At 44.2% G+C, this 17721-nt stretch overlaps 1 long non-coding RNA gene and 1 other non-coding gene across 4 annotated transcripts in view; both read right to left on the reverse strand.

Moving 5' to 3' along the window:
- Nucleotides 1–820: 820 nt before the first annotated feature.
- Nucleotides 821–17721, reverse strand: part of LOC128112636 (uncharacterized) — a 65263-nt gene continuing 48362 nt past the window's right edge. For 2 of the 3 annotated variants that reach the window (XR_008219072.1, XR_008219071.1), the window contains one exon: nucleotides 821–9857. This is a non-coding gene — a long non-coding RNA (uncharacterized LOC128112636). The remainder of the gene's footprint in view (nucleotides 9858–17721) is intronic. The other variant, XR_008219073.1, reaches the window with a different exon arrangement.
- On the reverse strand, nucleotides 2469–2549 carry Trnaa-agc (transfer RNA alanine (anticodon AGC)). The gene has a single exon. It is a non-coding gene; the product is annotated as a tRNA-Ala (tRNA).

Consider the following 17721-nt stretch of genomic DNA (forward strand, 5'->3'; position numbering starts at 1 on the left):
TGTGTATTTGCGTGCGTGTGTGTGCGTGTGTGTGTGTGTGCGTGTGTGTAGTGTATTTGGTGTGTATGTGTGTATATTGTGGTATGTGTATATGCATGTGTTTATGTGCGTGTGTCAGCCAGAGGACGCTGTCATGTGTCTTCCTCAGTTGCTCCCCACCTTAGTTTTTGAGACAGGGCCTCTCACTGAACTTGAAGCTCTGATTCAGCTAGACCGACTTGCCACCAGGTCCCAGAGACCTTCCTGTCCCCACCTGCCAGCTTGGAGATTACAGGCACAGATCGCTTTGCCTGGCTTTTCACATGGGTGACTGGCCAGCACTTTGCTGACATTCATCTCCCCTTTCGGTTTCTTTTTTATTAAATGTCCCCTGTGCCCCAGGGTGAGAATGCAGGTAAGTCTAATGCACTTTTAGTGGAAAACCCATTTTTGATATTCTGTTTATTCTTTAATATTGACTGCTTCGTAGGAATATCAGGGATAACATTTGTTAGTTATAGCATTTTTATTTGCTCTTTGAGATTTCAATAGACATACACTGCATATTTTAATCATATCCACCACTTCTAACTCCTCTGCAACTCCCCAACATGTCCTCATACTCATGTCTTTTTTTTTAAACTCAAGGATAATATCTTTTAGAGCTAGATAGAAATCTGACATCTGCCGGGCGGTGGTGGCGCACGCCTTTAATCCCAGCACTCGGGAGGCAGAGCCAGGCGGATCTCTGTGAGTTCGAGGCCAGCCTGGTCTCCAAAGCGAGTTCCAGGAAAGGCGCAAAGCTACACAGAGAAACCCTGTCTCGAAAAACCAAAAAAAAAAAAAAAAAAGAAATCTGACATCCATGCTACACAAGCTGTTATGAAATTTAGAAAGCAGTATGCATCTTTGTGACCCACACACATTTCGTATGAAGTCAGAGCCATGTCTGGAATTTGGATAGTACTTTCATCAATCATGTTCATCTTTCTGTGATCAGTTTCAAAGGTGTTTTTGAAATATTAACAATCAAACTCCCCAGCAACCTTGCAGGTGGGAAGAAAAGCCGTATTAAAGTCTTGGGAGACGATCAGTCAGGAACATGCTTGCTGGGCAGGCATGAGTTTGATCCCCAGAACCCACATAAAGAGACAGATGAGCTGGCCCATCCTGCTAATCCCCGTGCTGGGGAGGTGGAGACAGGAGGATCTCTGGGCTCACTGACCAGCAAGTCTATATAAATTGAGAAGCCTGGATCCCAGTGAAAGACTTGGTATCAAAAAATGAGGCAGATGGCACCTGAGGAGGAAAGACACCATTGTTTCCTGAACTCTGCATGCATTCACATACACACAATCATCCATACATGCGCCCCTGTGTATGCATACATACACACACACACACACACACACACTGTATTTTACAATATTGTGGAGTATAGAGATTTGTTATTTCTTTAGGCTTTCTGAACACATTTTGCTAAAATCTGGAATCCTGGATGTTCTGGTTCGTTCAGGATGCAGGCTGCAACAACAAAAAACCACAGTTATTTATGTCTTATGGTTCAGAAGGCTAGATGTCTAAGACAAAGCTGCCAGCAGATTTGGCCTTCGGGAAGGATGCTCTCCCTGGCATGTTCTTACTGCATACTCAGAAGCCCAGAGAAACTGCCAGCACTCACAAATCCCATGGTGAAGGCCTTGCCTTCAAGACTGCCCCTGAAGTAGTGGCATGTGTACTGTGGCAGTAATCAACTGCTCTCTAATTGGACATAAGAAATGCTCAACAGGAGGGAAGCCATGCCTGGTACTAGAAACCTAGTCAACGACCCAGTATTACTGAAGTCACGGATCTTGGAGAAGAAACTGCAACCATCACTTTACTAAACCAGCACAATCACTAAGTGCACTCTAAATGTTCGTCCTTACACCCACAGAGAAGTGCAGTCCTCACCCCTCATCAAGGAAACCTCTCTTTGCAACAGATAAAGAGCATTGTAGAGAACCTCAGCCAATTGAAATGCAGAATTTTGGAGCCCAGTCCCAATGGATACATCTACAAAACGCTCCCACACTTAAGGCTCAGGGGATATTGAGGAAGAGGGGGAGGAAAGATTGTAAGAACCAGAGGACAGGACATTTGCTGCGAGACCGTGTCTCCCAGGAATGTCAGAAGCTGCGCACATAAAGTCTCACCAACACGGCTGCCCAAACCTGAGCAGAACAAGGACAACAATGGACATCCCAAAATGAGCAGGGTAAAGCCCAGGAGGCCTCAGCCCTTCGCAAACAACTCCAGGCAGCTAAGGAACGCTGAGAGTGGGAGAGACAGTCTTCCCCAGGGAGGAGCGCACCAACTGTCTACCCAGCACCGAATGTCAGCCCTGAAAACATACAAGTAACATTATTCACACTGAGCAGGTTATATTTGTGAGTATATATTATACACATATAACAACAATTTTTTTATTTTTATTATTATTATTTTTTTTTTTGAGCTGGGGATCGAACCCAGAGCCTTGCGCTTGCTAGGCAAGCGCTCTACCACTGAGCTAAATCCCCAACCCAAGAACAATTTTTAAAGAAGATGGCATGAATTTGAAAGAGAACAAGGAGAGGTCTAGGGGAGGGTTTAGATGGAAGAAAGGGAAAATAAATATGTAATTATACTACAACCTCAAAAATAGAGAACAAAAATGAAAAAATAAATAGCAAGCTTCAAAGAGAGAGAGAGAGAGAGAGAGAGAATGAACACCTGACCCTAGGCATTTCCCCTATTCCATCTGTGAATGCCATCACACTGGGGGTTTGGGCTCAACAATGAAGTTAAAGAAAACATGTGTTATGTGTGTGTGTGTGTGTGTGTGTGTGTGTGTGTGTGTGTGTGTGTGTGTGTGTGCATCTTCATACATGTGTGCCTATGGAGGGCAGAGGTCAACCTCTATGTGTGTATGCATGTGGAAGTCAAAGATCGGCCTCTATGCATATGTGCATGTGGAGGTCAGAGGTCGACCATGGCTGTTCTTTGTCCTGGGTGTTAAGCTCAGGTCTCTATGATTTCAAGGAAGCACTTTCCTGACTTAGTCTTCTCTCCAGGCCTCAACAAGTGAATTTCAAGGGAGCACACACACGGAAATGTAGCTAGAGTTTTCCTGCCTGGCCCACAGTCAGGACAAATCTCTGTCACCTGCCAGTCCCACAGCCGCTCAAACCCGACCAAGTAAACACAGAGACTTATATTGGTTACAAACTGTATGGCCGTGGCAGGCTTCTTGCTAACTGTTCTTACAGCTTAAATTAATCCATTTCCATTCATCTATACCTTGCCACATGGCTCGTGGCTTACCGGCATCTTTACATGCTGTTTCTCATCATGGCGGCTGGCAGTGTCTCTCTGCCTCAGCCTTCCACTTCCCAGCTTTATTCTCCTCCTTGTCCCGCCTATACTTCCTGCCTAGCCAATGGCCAATCAGTGTTTTATTTATTGACTAATCAGCAACACATTTGCCATACAGAACATCCCACAGCACGGAATAGTTTGTTACATTGGGCCAGGAGTAAGCCTTACATGTTAACTTATAGAAGTTGTTGTATACATGCATGAAACTGCTGTGATGAAACTTGTTATTTTATACAGTTAATATGGAAAAGTGACACACAGTAACGTGTCTAGTTTTACAAGTATATATTATGTTGTAAAGTTTGTAGTGAGCTGGAGGAAGTAAAATACTAGCAATCTCAATTATTAGATCATGAAGATTGACAATTCAATAAAATAAAACAGGGGCCAGAGAGATGGCCCAGTAGTTAGGAATGCTTGCTCTGTAATCATGAGTACCAGAGTTTGGATCCCAATATCTATCTAACAGGTTGAACAGGTTGAGTCCTGCTCTGAGAGGAGCCGAGAAAGGAGGAGGATCACTGTGTCTCCTGGATTCCACCCTACCCAAGAGTTCAGGTACCAGGAGAATGTCCTGCCTCAAAGAAAGAGGAAGAGCTTGATAAAGGAGGACACAGGATACCCTCTCCTGGACTCTATGAACATACACAGCCAGGCATACCCACACATGCATGCATGCCACACACACACACACACACACACACACACACACACACACACACACAGTTCAACAGCATCAAAACTGACCATAAGATGTCACTTCTTGGGGCTGGAGGGACGGCTCAGCGGTTAAGAGAGTATATACTGCTCCTGCAGAGAACCCCGGTTTGATTCCCAGCAACCATGTTGGGTGACTTAAAACCAAAGCTGCAACTCCAGGAGATGGGATGCCTCTGGTCTCCACGGGCATGTCTCCTCATGTACACACACACACACACACACACACACTCATGTACACACACACACACACACTCATGTACACACACACACACACTCACTGTCAATGTACACATGTGCACTGTCAGAGCACGTTGTTACTGCTCTTTTGAGCATTTGCTGTTCGGGTTCAGAGAAAGGAGCTGCTATGGAAATGTAGCCATTCTGTAGCCTCCTTGATTATATTCATTAAAAAGAAATGTTGTCCTTACTGTTAGAGGCATCTAACCTAGAATTTCAAAATAGTGATTCCCATTAGGAATCGTATAGCCGGTGGCAGAGCACTCATGGATCGCGGATGCCGAAGTCTTTCGTCAGAGTTCAGAAATAAGTTAGTAGGGACATTAGGACACTCCTTAGTATTACTGGGATGTCCTACCCAAAGTTAGGGTAGTCAGATAAATAAGAACATGGGACATTCATTTGGGGTTCTCATTTACACTCCCACCCCTGTTCCCATTTTATGCCAGACACAGTAGACAGGAATGAAGGCTACTTGTTTCTACACCCAGGGCAGATATACTATGGTAGATGAGACAACACAGAATTAGAACATTAAATAGAGCTTTGCCGCTTGGGAGTGGCAGGTGTGAGCTCCCAGAATAGACTCAGCCCATCCTTCTTGAGAGCTGATTTCATTCCATGGCAAATAATGTAAAACCAAGTTGGCTTATAGTGAAGCATTTGTGTTAGTTACTTTCCTTGTTGCTGAAAAAAAACAAACAAACCTGATAAAAAGCAACTCGGGAGGGGTCTATTCTAGCTCAGATCTTGAAATGCAGCCTGTCGTGGTAGGGATGGCATGACCACGGGACCATGAAACAGGTGGTCACGCTGTGTCCCCTACTCAGGAAGCAGACTGTGATGAATATTACAGCTCCTCTCACCGTCTCTGTATTCAGTTCAGGACCCCAGTGCATGGGACGGCGGCACTCACATTTAGTGAGTGTCCTCCCTTCAACTAGCCTAACCTAGAAACTCCCCCAGTGACATGTCCAGAGACTTGCTTCCACGGTGACTCGAGAGGCCATCCAGCTGACAGTCCAGGCTACTGATTGCACTTGGATACACTTTGAGTAGAATGCCAAATGTGAAAGAGATGTGGGTGGAAATGGTAGAGCAAGGACTCAGAATTCTCTCTACACAAGTAGCTGGAAAAGAGTGCTGTGCAGGCTTCCAAGATAGGGAAGCCATCGATAGTCCTATCCAGCTGTTACATCTATGAAGCACAACAGTGACCAGCATGGCAAGACATCCCCAAAAATGCTGCAACGACACTCATACCTTGGTATTAACTTAAGATCTGCCCAACAAGAGGGAAATCCTGCCTGGTACTGGAAACCTAGCCAGCTACTCAGGGCTAGTGAGGTCATGGATCTCAGAGGAGAGTCTACAACTACCATTTTACTGGACCAGCATAATTTCTAACTGCATTATAAAACTTATCTTTATACCCACAGATAAATATAGCTGTCGCTCATCAAAGACGCTTCCCTTGGCAGCAGATGGAGGCCATCACAGAAAACCACAACTGGTCAAAATGCAGAGGACAACTGACTGCGGGGAGCCCAGCAGATACATCTATATGCTACAACTACTGTACTTAAGGCTCAGGGGAAACCGAGGAAAACAGGAGCAGAGACTGTAAGAGTCAGAGGACCAGGAAATTGGTTGTGACATTGTATCTCCCAGAAATGATAGGGAGGCTACACCAAGGATATCCAACAACATGGCTGCCTAAACTAGACCTGAAGAATAACAACACCAATAGACACGTGGACACAGAAGGGGTGTTCATCTCACAGGGTCTTATTCCTGGACAAAGAACTACAGGCAACTAATAACTATTGACACACAGAGAAAATGGATGGATATGGCAGGAACTGGGATAGGAGGATCAAACAGTGAGGGGCAGGAAGAAGGGGTCAAGGAATGGAATATGGGATGGATAGCTAAAATTCAGTGCCGTTTGAGGGGCTTTATGAAAACCGAATACAGTAGAAGCTTCCTATGATACATACCTATATGAAGGTGATCTCAATGAAATTACCAAATAATGGATGAGACAGAGCCTGAACTGGACATCTTTCATTACCAAATGGAGCTTCCAGTACTAGAAATGGGTTATATCTAATCAAGTTCTTGGCCACAGGGTTTCCATGGGAACCCCCAAACAAGTCAGGTTATTGCCAAGGTTATTGATTCTCCACCAAGAGACAGAAAGGCTCTATTGCTGGAGACAACATCTACACAAATCACTGAGCATAGAGAAGTCAAGCTGGTACCCACCTAAAGCCTTTACCCATACTGACTAGCGTCAGGGTACTTGGAGGTACTCTGTACACTACCATAAGAGAAGGTAAACACCAACCCATCTACAAACCCTTTGATCTATAATGGTAACTCTTATAAAGGAAAAACATTTAATTGGGGCTGGCTTACATTTTCAGAGGTTTAGTTTGTTATCATCATGGTGCAACCGGGTGGCATGTAGGCAGACATGGTGCTGGAGAAGGACCTGAGAGCCCTACATCTTGACCTGCAGGCAACAGGAAGTGGTCTGAGTATCACACTGAGTGAAGCTTGAGCAAAGGAGACCTCAAAGCCCACCCTCACAATGACACACTTCCTCCAACAAGGCCACACCTCCTAATAGTGCCACTCCTTTTGGGCTTAAGCAGGCCAGTTACATTCAAACTATCACACAGGGTAAAACCAAATGTTACTATTTAGCTAAAGAGATGTAGTAATAAAATGACTCCTAACAACATTCTTCTCTCCTCATGGATCAGTACCTCGCTCAGCCATTAGCTGAGAAGCTTCCTTCTGCAACATATGGGACTAAATAGAGAGACCAACAGCCAGACAATATGCAGAGAGTGAGAGACCTTGGAACACTCAGCCCTAAATGGGATGTCTCCATCAAATCCCTCCCCTCATGGCTCAGGGAATGTGGAAAAGGAGGCAGAAAGAGTGTAAGAGCCAGAGGAGATGGGGACACCAAGGAATCAAGGCCTTTTAGACACAACAGGGCTGGTGTACATATGATCTCACAGAGAGCGAGGCAGCATGCACAGGCCTGCATGGGTCTGCACCACATGGGGTCCTACAGCTGAGAGAAGTGGACACACGGCCCCATCCCTAATCCATGAGCTATCTCCAATTGATAGCCACTTGCAAATGAAAAAGTAGTTTTCTTCCAGGAAGGAAACAAACCACTCTTAAGGGTAAGCTCTATGTGCAGCAGTAGATGGCCAACAGATAATGAAGTCAACAACATCTTTGGAGGTTCTTTGTCTCATAAATGTTAAGTCAGGACATTAAAAAAATCTGATAGGCCCTTCGCATATGTATTATGGTTTCCAGTTTTGTGGGGTTTTTTTTGATTCCTGTGTGTGTGTGTGTGTGTGTGTGCGTGCATGCGTGCATGTGTGCAAACATGTGTGTCTCCGTGTCTATATGCATGCCTTGTGCTTTTTCTTCGGCTCTTTCTCTTGTTTGATTGTTTTGTCATATTTCAATTTGTTTGTTTTTGATTTATCTTATTGTATTTATTTTATGTTATTATTATTTCTTAGATGTCTGTTAGGTGTGAATCTGGATGGGAGGGGAAGAGGGGAGGAAGTGGGAGGAGTTGGGGGAGGGGAAACCATAATCAGAATATATTGTATAAAAAATCTATTTTGAATAAAAGGGAAGAAAAGAAATGGAGGCCACCAATTTGAGAGAGAGTGTGAGGGGTAACATGGAGGAAGAAGGAGGAAGGGACACAGGAGGGGTTGCAGGGGTGAAAGGAAAATGATATGTGATGTGATTTTATTTTAATTAAAACATTTTAAAAGCCATTAGAAAATGCGTAAAAATTGTCAGAATCTTTTTTTTTTCTTCAAATGTTAAAAATGAATCAAATTGCAGAAGTCTGGGGAGTATGTATGTATATATATATATGGAAAGTGGCTGGCTTTTGGTTAGAATTCTAAGCCTTAGTTACATCTCCCCAAGTAACCTTAAAATGTTACAACCCGTATTCCTAGCAAAATGATAATCTTAGCAGCCACCTAAGGAAACAGACATGCTCATAGGGCTTTCAAACCCCTTTGCCAAATGGCTACCATTACACTCTGGTCAAGTAGCCCACAGAAAACCCACTTGGAAGGATGTCTACTCACGGCCTGTCTCTGTGCTCACACAAAGGGAAAGGCATTTTTGTTACAGGGCATTCACTGAAAACAGTTTCAGGCAACTGAGTAACTTCATGGATGTCTGGGGCAGTGACTAACGCACGGCAGACTAACCAGAATCTTTGAAAGGGAAATCTGGGGAAATGAATACCCACAGACCATTCAACATTCTGGAAACAACCCTGGTAACTGAGGAGACTTCAGGCTATAATTTTTAAAAATAGATTGCATAATCAACTTTATAAAATATACAAAACAAAAAGCAAAACTCAAATTCTCTGGAGATAGAGAATTTGGTGTTCGGGGTAGTCAACAATGTATGATATGAATCATCCTGCTTTTAACAAAACAATAGGAACACTGGAAGACACAAGGCTGGCCCATGGACAGGGAACTAAAAATAACCGGTAGACACTGTCTGCGAGGAAGTACAGATGTTGGACTCGCTAGACAAGGACTTTAAAGCTGCTGTTTAGATCCATTTTAGTGGTGCATGCCTGTGGCCCCAGCTGCTAGGGAGGCTGAGGCAGAGGGCCTTTTGAACTCAGGAACTTGGGGCGAGCCTGGGCAACACAGTAAGACCATGTTTCTTAAAATTTAAGTATATTCATATGATTAAAAAAAGGCAAACAGAGAAGTTAGGCCATACCAACAGAAAGAGCATTATCAGAACAAACAGAAATGCCAATAAAACCACAAAAATGGTCTCATCTATGTCCACGTGGAAAAGTCTGACATGGGCTTGGTGACACACTTGCAGTCTCAGCGCTGAGGCAGAAGGAAGGCCAGTTCTGGGCTAGCCTGGGCTATGTAGTGAGACCCTGTCTCTCACTCCTTCATGAAAAAAAAAATTCTGGAATTGAAAATTTAACACCTAAGATGAAAAGCTCATCAGTACAACTTTCCAGCGGTTGTGAGCAAGTAGAAGAAAAAGAAAATCAATGTCCATTGAGACAATCACATTTCAATAACAGAGTGAAAGATGAGCTGAGCCACACGCCAGAGTCCAATGGACACCATCGAGCATGCCACACTAGCATAATGAGGGTTCCAGATGGGGGGGGGGTGTTGATGAAATAATAGACGAAGGCTTAGAGATCTTGACAGATCCTGGCGTATACTTTCAAGTACTCTACACACTTCAAGGAGGATCAGTTCAGAGTGACTCCCAACAATCACCTCATAGCCAAATGTCAAAAGGCAAAGACAACAGGCCTCCAGCTCTGGTGGGACCAGACAATACCATACAATGAGGCTTTTGTAGGACCAGAGCTAGAGAACATCACTCACCTAGGCTTCCAGCATCCACAAGATCAGAGATGTACAGCTAGCTTCACATCAACTCGATACAAGCTGGAGTCACTGAGGAAGAAGGAACCTCATTTGAGAAAATGCCCCCCTCAGATTGGCCTGTGGACAAGCCTGTGGGGGTATTGTCCTGTTTGATGATTGATATAGGAGGGCCAGGTTCACGGTAGAGGGAACCACTCCAGCACTGGTGGTCCTGGGTCCTTCTGTTAGAAAGCAGGCTGAGCAAGCCACGAGGAGCAAGCCAGTAAGCAGCACTCTCCATGGCCTCTGTATCAGCTCCTGCCTCTAGGTTCCTGCTCCATTTGGGTTCCTGTCCTGATTTCTCTCAGTGATGATGGCTATCTGGAAGTGTAAGCTGAAATAAACACCCTCCATCCCAAGTTGCTTTTGGTCTTGGTATTTTATCACTGGTTAACTGGGGCTGAAGAATCACTGTGATTAAGAGGAGACCAGGAGGCTGGGCAATGGTAGCACACGCCTTTAATCCCAGCACTCAAGAGGCAGAGCCAGGCGGATCTCTGTTGAGTTCGAGGCCAGCCTGGTCTACAGAGTGAGATCCAGGACAGGCACCAAAACTACACCCTGACTCGAAACACACCCCCCCCCCCAAAAAAAAAGAAGAGACCAGGATCACTGAGGTATTCTGGGAAGTATTTCCTCAGGGCCAGCACACAGAGCTGTGTTTTAGAGGTGAGCAACATTTTACCTAGTGCTGGCAGAAGAACCGGGTAGTTTTCCGGGTGGTGCTGGTTTTGAAGGCATGATGGATGGGGTCATGGAGAGCAGCCAAGGCTTGGCGCTATGTGGTAGGGTCAGGGTCCCTGAAGAGAGCCCAGGAAGGGCCATTGGTGCAGGTACAGCCTGCTTGCAGTGCAGACTCCAACAATTTGGAGATGCCAGTACCTTGGGATAACCAGCACAGTCAGCACTAGCCTGAGTCTAGGGACAAGTTGCATGTGCCATGGATGGTAGTCAGTCAGCCTTGCTGTCAGAGCCTGCTGGAGCCTGGAGCGCCATGAGTGCATCCCAGACGCCAAGCACTGAACTTTTTACACCGTCGGACTTCAGTTTTTCTTTGATTTGATGGTGCCTGTGCCCGGGCTCTTTCATTGTGGAGGGAGAAAGCATTTAACTTGCTTATTTTTTTTTTTTTTTTTTTTTTTTTTTTGGTTTTTCGAGACAGGGTTTCTCTGTGTAGCTTTGCGCCTTTCCTGGGACTCGCTTTGGAGACCAGGCTGGCCTCGAACTCATAGAGATCCGCCTGGCTCTGCCTCCCGAGTGCTGGGATTAAAGGCGTGCGCCACCACCGCCCGGCTTAACTTGCTTATTTTACTGGGGTCCACAGAACGTTAAGAGGGAGTGGAGTTTTAAAGATACTTCAGAATTAGAGATTTAAAAAAGTGTGCCATCAAAACAGACTAGAGTGAAATACAAAATATTATTAGCAAACACTTTGTAAACGTACTCTAGGAAGACCTAGGAGAAATAGAAGAATTTCTAAATATGTATCATCTACCAAAATTAAAGCCAGAAGATATAAATAAACACACTCACTGCAAGCAAGGAGATTGAAGATGTAATCAAAAGTCTCCCACAAGGGAAAGCCAGGATGGGACATGTTCATTGCTGAATTCTATTAAACGTTCAAGCGAGATTTCAGACCAGTTCTGATGAATTTGTTCCTCAGAATACAAAGTGACATTTCCAGATGAAAGCACGGGGCCTGCTCTTCAAGACACTGGAGTAGGAAAGAACCCCCAAATCATGGGAGCCAGTCCCAAGTGTCAACAGAGTTGACCACGTGAAAGTAAAAAACTCTGCAGGGCAACAAAACACAGCAGAGCCCACACTCGCAGAGTGGGAGACCTTTACCAGCTACGCTTCAGATGAGGCGCTGATGTCTAGAATTTGCAAAGAACTGCAGAAACTGAATGCCAAGGAAATAAAACTGCCAATCAACAAATGGACTAATGAACTGGATAGATGGTTTTCAAATAAAAAGTTATAAATGGCCAATAACTACTTTTAAAAGTTTTCAACATCCCTAGCCATTGAGGAATTGAAATTACGTGGAGCTACTGCCTCACCCCAGTCAGAATGGTGGTCACTAAGGAATCTGACAGGAAGCGTTGGGCTGGTGATGCAGACAGGAACTCGTATTCACAGTTTTGGTGGAAGTTAACACATCTATCTATTGTGGGGATCAGTTTGGAGTTTCCTCAAAAAAATTAAAACTAGAACTACCATATGACCCAGCCATTTCACTTTGGGCATATACCCAGAGAACTCCACACCAAGGAGATATTTACTCTTCCATGTTTACTGCTGTCCTTATAGCAAAGAGAGGGAACCAAGCTAGTCCAACAATAGCTGAGTGGACAATGAAAATCTGGTGTGTATGTAAAACGCACTATTATTTAGCCCTAAAGAAAAATGAAGTCATGAAATTTTCAGGGAAGTTAATGGACTTAGGATGCATCATATCAGGTGAGGTCACTCAGTCTCAGAAAGAAAAATACTGCATGATCTTCCCCCATGTCAACGTGAGCCTACAATGTATATAGATGTATATGCAAGCAAATGTGTGTGTGGGTAGTGTAACATTTGGAAACAAGAACAAGAATGATAACAAAAAAGACAAAATCCACACTAGTGAGTTCACATAAATAGACCACCCTGTGTAAGTCCTTTGGGTGCTCTCTCAATGTCTAATGCATTTTCATTGCAAAATAATCCTTAAGTGGACGGTGTCCACATGTGATCCCATGAAGGGCTATCACTTTATCATGAGACCTAAATTTTAAAGTATGTTGTTATTGCCTATTCCTGTAGATGTAGTTTTTGAAAGTACTAATAAACTTAAGAGTACTTTAGTCTTTACAATTTTTAGCTATTCAAATTATAGCATGTGAAGATTGGTAGAAGTATGTTTAAAATACAGTTTTGAAAACTCTGAGAATATGTGGAAATACCCTTAATCTCAAAGAATATCATGTCAGGAATTTGAAAATACCAAGGAACATTTTTCTGCCCACTGTATGCTACAATTCATGTCACTGTTGATGAACCCATTTTTGTTTTTTATTTTGTTTTTTCAAGACAAGTTTTCTTTGTGTAACAGCCCTGGCTGTCCTTGAACTCGATTTGTAGTCCAGGCTGGCCTTGAACTCACAGAGATCCACCTGCCTCTGCCTCCCTAGTGCCGAGAATAAAGGTGTGCACCACCACTGCCTGGCTTAGTATGCTTTTTAAACTGAAAAAAAAAAAAAAGAAGAAGACAAAGACAAACAAAGGGAGACTCTGGAAATCGGGAGTGGGGCAGGGGGATGACTCATAGATGAGGTGTCTCCAGTAAGTCAAAAGGTGGATTTCTCAGCAGAAGCAGTAGAGGCCAGGAAGCAAGGGATGATATATTCAAAATGGTGGAGGTGTGTGTGTGTGTGTGTGTGTGTGTGTGTGTGTGTGTGTGTATGCGTGCGTGCACGCGTGCGCGGAGACACAATGAGATGACTCAGTGGATGAAGGTGTTTAACACCTAGCCTGATGACCTGAGTTGATCCTTGGTACCCACACAGTGGAAGGAGAGAACTAAGTCCCACAAGTTGCCCTCTGACCTCCATATCATACGAGTCACACACACACACACACACACACACACACACACACACACACACACACACACAGATACACAAACACACACAGACACACACATAGAAAAACACAGACACATACAGAGACACATACAGACACATACAGAGACACACACACACACACAGACGCACACAGACACACACACAGAGACACATGCTCACTGAGAGACACACACACAGACACACACATTCAGACACACACAGACACACAGACACATACACAGACACACACAGAGACGCACACTAAGTAATTTAAAAATTAAAAAGAAAACCAACACCTTGTAGAATAAGAACTCTACATCCAGCAAAACACTTCTCAAAAATAAAAGTAAATCAAGACACTCCCAGGTAAATAAACTTTGTCACTGGGAGATCACCTGGTGAGGGGCACTAACCGGAGTCCTTTAGGAGAAAAGAAAAGAGCCCTAGGCAGTGCGAAGAAAGTTCTGGAAAGCAGCCGTGTGCAAGGCTGATGAACTGAGTGTGGGGGTTTGGAATGGTGCAGTTTCAGAGCCTAATTGACAGTTTATCTTGGGGTCTAGTGGACTAAAGAGCTATTCCTCACTCACTCATCAGATCCAACATCCTGATAAACAGATAAAAACCTTTGTAATGTATTAACTTCACAAAACTCTATTTTATATAAATGCAAAGGCCAAGAATGTTGTCAGATAACACCCAAGGCCTGTCCTCAGGGCTGTGACCCGCTTCTCCCATGTACCCACTGCTGACTCATGCCTTTCTGTGCTCTGCCATACAAAGCTTCCTGAAACTGCTTCCAGCGGCAACACGGAACCTGGGGTAACACAGATCCACGTTTTGTGAACCATGGTCCCTCAAATTGGGCTCCAAAATAAACTCTCTTATCGCCCTTTGAGGCTAGAGCTGTTTTGGCCTTTACAGGGGTGACTTGAATGTCGGTGAGGAAATAAAGAACGCTGGCGGAAGGGGAACCACAGAAATAAACACAAAAGAGAGACGAATGAGTAAAGTTGCCATCTCTCCCCCGCTGATCTAAAGGAGAGCAACCTGAGGCATCCGTTTGCAACCTGAGGTGATGGGCATGCAATGTAAACCCATCAATAAATATGACTTCTATAAAAATAACATGACAGAGAGAAGGGAACGGCTTCCCACGAACAAAGATCTGTAAACTATTGAAACCAAGAAAGTATTAGTAAAAGACAGATTGGTGTAAATTGAAGGAGGAACTATGACAATCAGAGTAGACACCAAGACGAAACCCTGAAAACGGCTAAGTAAGCATTAAGAAAAGTTCTACACTAGCAACATCTGTTTAACTTGAAAGAAGAAAGTGACAGAGAAACAAAGAAACAAAACTTGTAAGAAATATAGAAAATAAAAAGCAAAATGACAGACACCATCCTAATCATAGCCATGATAATATTTTATGTACTTAGGTTAAAAAAATGAAGCAAAAGACAGAATTGTCAGACTGCTTTAAAAGCTAAAACTAAAACACACCCCCCCAAACAATAGCAATAACTGCAACAACCCATTGAAGGTTAATCTCCATTGCCAACTTGATGAGATTTAGCATTAGCTGGGAGATAGGTCTCTGGGCATGTCTGCAGGGAATTATCTTAATAAGTTAATTGAGGTGGGAAGACCTGCCCACTGTGGGCAGCTCCATTCTCTAGGCTGGGGTCCGGGACTGAATAAAAAGCAGAAAGTGAGCTGAGCATCAGCATCCGTAACTTGCTGCTTCTTGACTCCCTCAAGCTTCCCCTGCTTTGGCGTCCACACCATTGTGGTCTGCAAGTGAGTCAAAATGAATCCTTTCTCCCTTAAGTTGTTTTTGCCAGGGTCATTTATCATATAATAGAAAAAGTAACGAAGGTAACTTCCAAACTCAACTACCAGCTCTCTACAAGAGATATATTTTAAAAGACATGAGTTAAAATTAAAAGTCCCATAATGCAAACAGCAAAGATAAGAGAAATGAACTGACTATACTAATATTAGAAAAAGCACTTTGTTTGTTTGAAGATTTATTTATTATGTATACAGTGTTCTGTCTGCATGTATCCCTGCAGGCCAGAAGACAATACCAGATCTCATTACAGATGGTTGTGATCCACCATCTGTGGTTGCTGGGAATTGAACTCAGGACCTTTGAAAGAGCAGCCAGTGCTCCTAACCTCTGAGCCATTTCTCCAGCCCCAAGTACTATAGGGAAAAATAGGAACCATTTAGAACAACAGAAGGCCAGTACATTAGTAAGAAGGGCATTGTAAATACATACACATCTATCAGCTGAGCCCAAAATACTTGAGCAATAAAAGATAGAACTGAATAAAAAAGGAAGATTCAACAGCAATAGTTTGAGACTTGCACAACTAATGTTCAGTCATGGATGGAAGAATTAGGTAACAGATGAACAAATCAGGAACAAATATCAGAATGACACAAACGGGACTGGGCTGGGGAAGCTGCTTAGAAAGCACAAGGACCCGAGTTGAATCTTTAGAGCTCATGGGATGCCAGGTGCTGCCAGGATCCCAGCATGCCTACGGAGAGCATGAGCCCCTGGAAGCTCACAGGCCAGGCAGCCTAGCATTGGTGATAGAACTCCAACCAAGAGACCATGTTCAAACAACATGGAAGGCAAGGACTGACATCTGAGGTTGTCTTCTGAACTCAAATGTGTGCACGTGCATGCGCACACGCATGTACACACGCGCATGCGCTCTCCATGGCCTCTGTATCAGCTCCTGCCTCTAGGTTCCTGCTCCATTTGGGTTCCTGTCCTGATTTCTCTCAGTGATGATGGCTATCTGGAAGTGTAAGCTGAAATAAACACCCTCCATCCCAAGTTGCTTTTGGTCTTGGTATTTTATCACTGGTTAACTGGGGCTGAAGAATCACTGTGATTAAGAGGAGACCAGGAGGCTGGGCAATGGTAGCACACGCCTTTAATCCCAGCACTCAAGAGGCAGAGCCAGGCGGATCTCTGTTGAGTTCGAGGCCAGCCTGGTCTACAGAGTGAGATCCAGGACAGGCACCAAAACTACACCCTGACTCGAAACACACCCCCCCCCCCCAAAAAAAAAAGAAGAGACCAGGATCACTGAGGTATTCTGGGAAGTATTTCCTCAGGGCCAGCACACAGAGCTGTGTTTTAGAGGTGAGCAACATTTTACCTAGTGCTGGCAGAAGAACCGGGTAGTTTTCCGGGTGGTGCTGGTTTTGAAGGCATGATGGATGGGGTCATGGAGAGCAGCCAAGGCTTGGCGCTATGTGGTAGGGTCAGGGTCCCTGAAGAGAGCCCAGGAAGGGCCATTGGTGCAGGTACAGCCTGCTTGCAGTGCAGACTCCAACAATTTGGAGATGCCAGTACCTTGGGATAACCAGCACAGTCAGCACTAGCCTGAGTCTAGGGACAAGTTGCATGTGCCATGGATGGTAGTCAGTCAGCCTTGCTGTCAGAGCCTGCTGGAGCCTGGAGCGCCATGAGTGCATCCCAGACGCCAAGCACTGAACTTTTTACACCGTCGGACTTCAGTTTTTCTTTGATTTGATGGTGCCTGTGCCCGGGCTCTTTCATTGTGGAGGGAGAAAGCATTTAACTTGCTTATTTTTTTTTTTTTTTTTTTTTTTTTTTTGGTTTTTCGAGACAGGGTTTCTCTGTGTAGCTTTGCGCCTTTCCTGGGACTCGCTTTGGAGACCAGGCTGGCCTCGAACTCATAGAGATCCGCCTGGCTCTGCCTCCCGAGTGCTGGGATTAAAGGCGTGCGCCACCACCGCCCGGCTTAACTTGCTTATTTTACTGGGGTCCACAGAACGTTAAGAGGGAGTGGAGTTTTAAAGATACTTCAGAATTAGAGATTTAAAAAAGTGTGCCATCAAAACAGACTAGAGTGAAATACAAAATATTATTAGCAAACACTTTGTAAACGTACTCTAGGAAGACCTAGGAGAAATAGAAGAATTTCTAAATATGTATCATCTACCAAAATTAAAGCCAGAAGATATAAATAAACACACTCACTGCAAGCAAGGAGATTGAAGATGTAATCAAAAGTCTCCCACAAGGGAAAGCCAGGATGGGACATGTTCATTGCTGAATTCTATTAAACGTTCAAGCGAGATTTCAGACCAGTTCTGATGAATTTGTTCCTCAGAATACAAAGTGACATTTCCAGATGAAAGCACGGGGCCTGCTCTTCAAGACACTGGAGTAGGAAAGAACCCCCAAATCATGGGAGCCAGTCCCAAGTGTCAACAGAGTTGACCACGTGAAA

This window comes from Peromyscus californicus, unplaced genomic scaffold, assembly GCF_007827085.1.
Source record: "Peromyscus californicus insignis strain IS unplaced genomic scaffold, ASM782708v3 Scaffold_17__1_contigs__length_78620276, whole genome shotgun sequence".
Taxonomy (NCBI): Eukaryota; Metazoa; Chordata; class Mammalia; order Rodentia; family Cricetidae; genus Peromyscus; species Peromyscus californicus.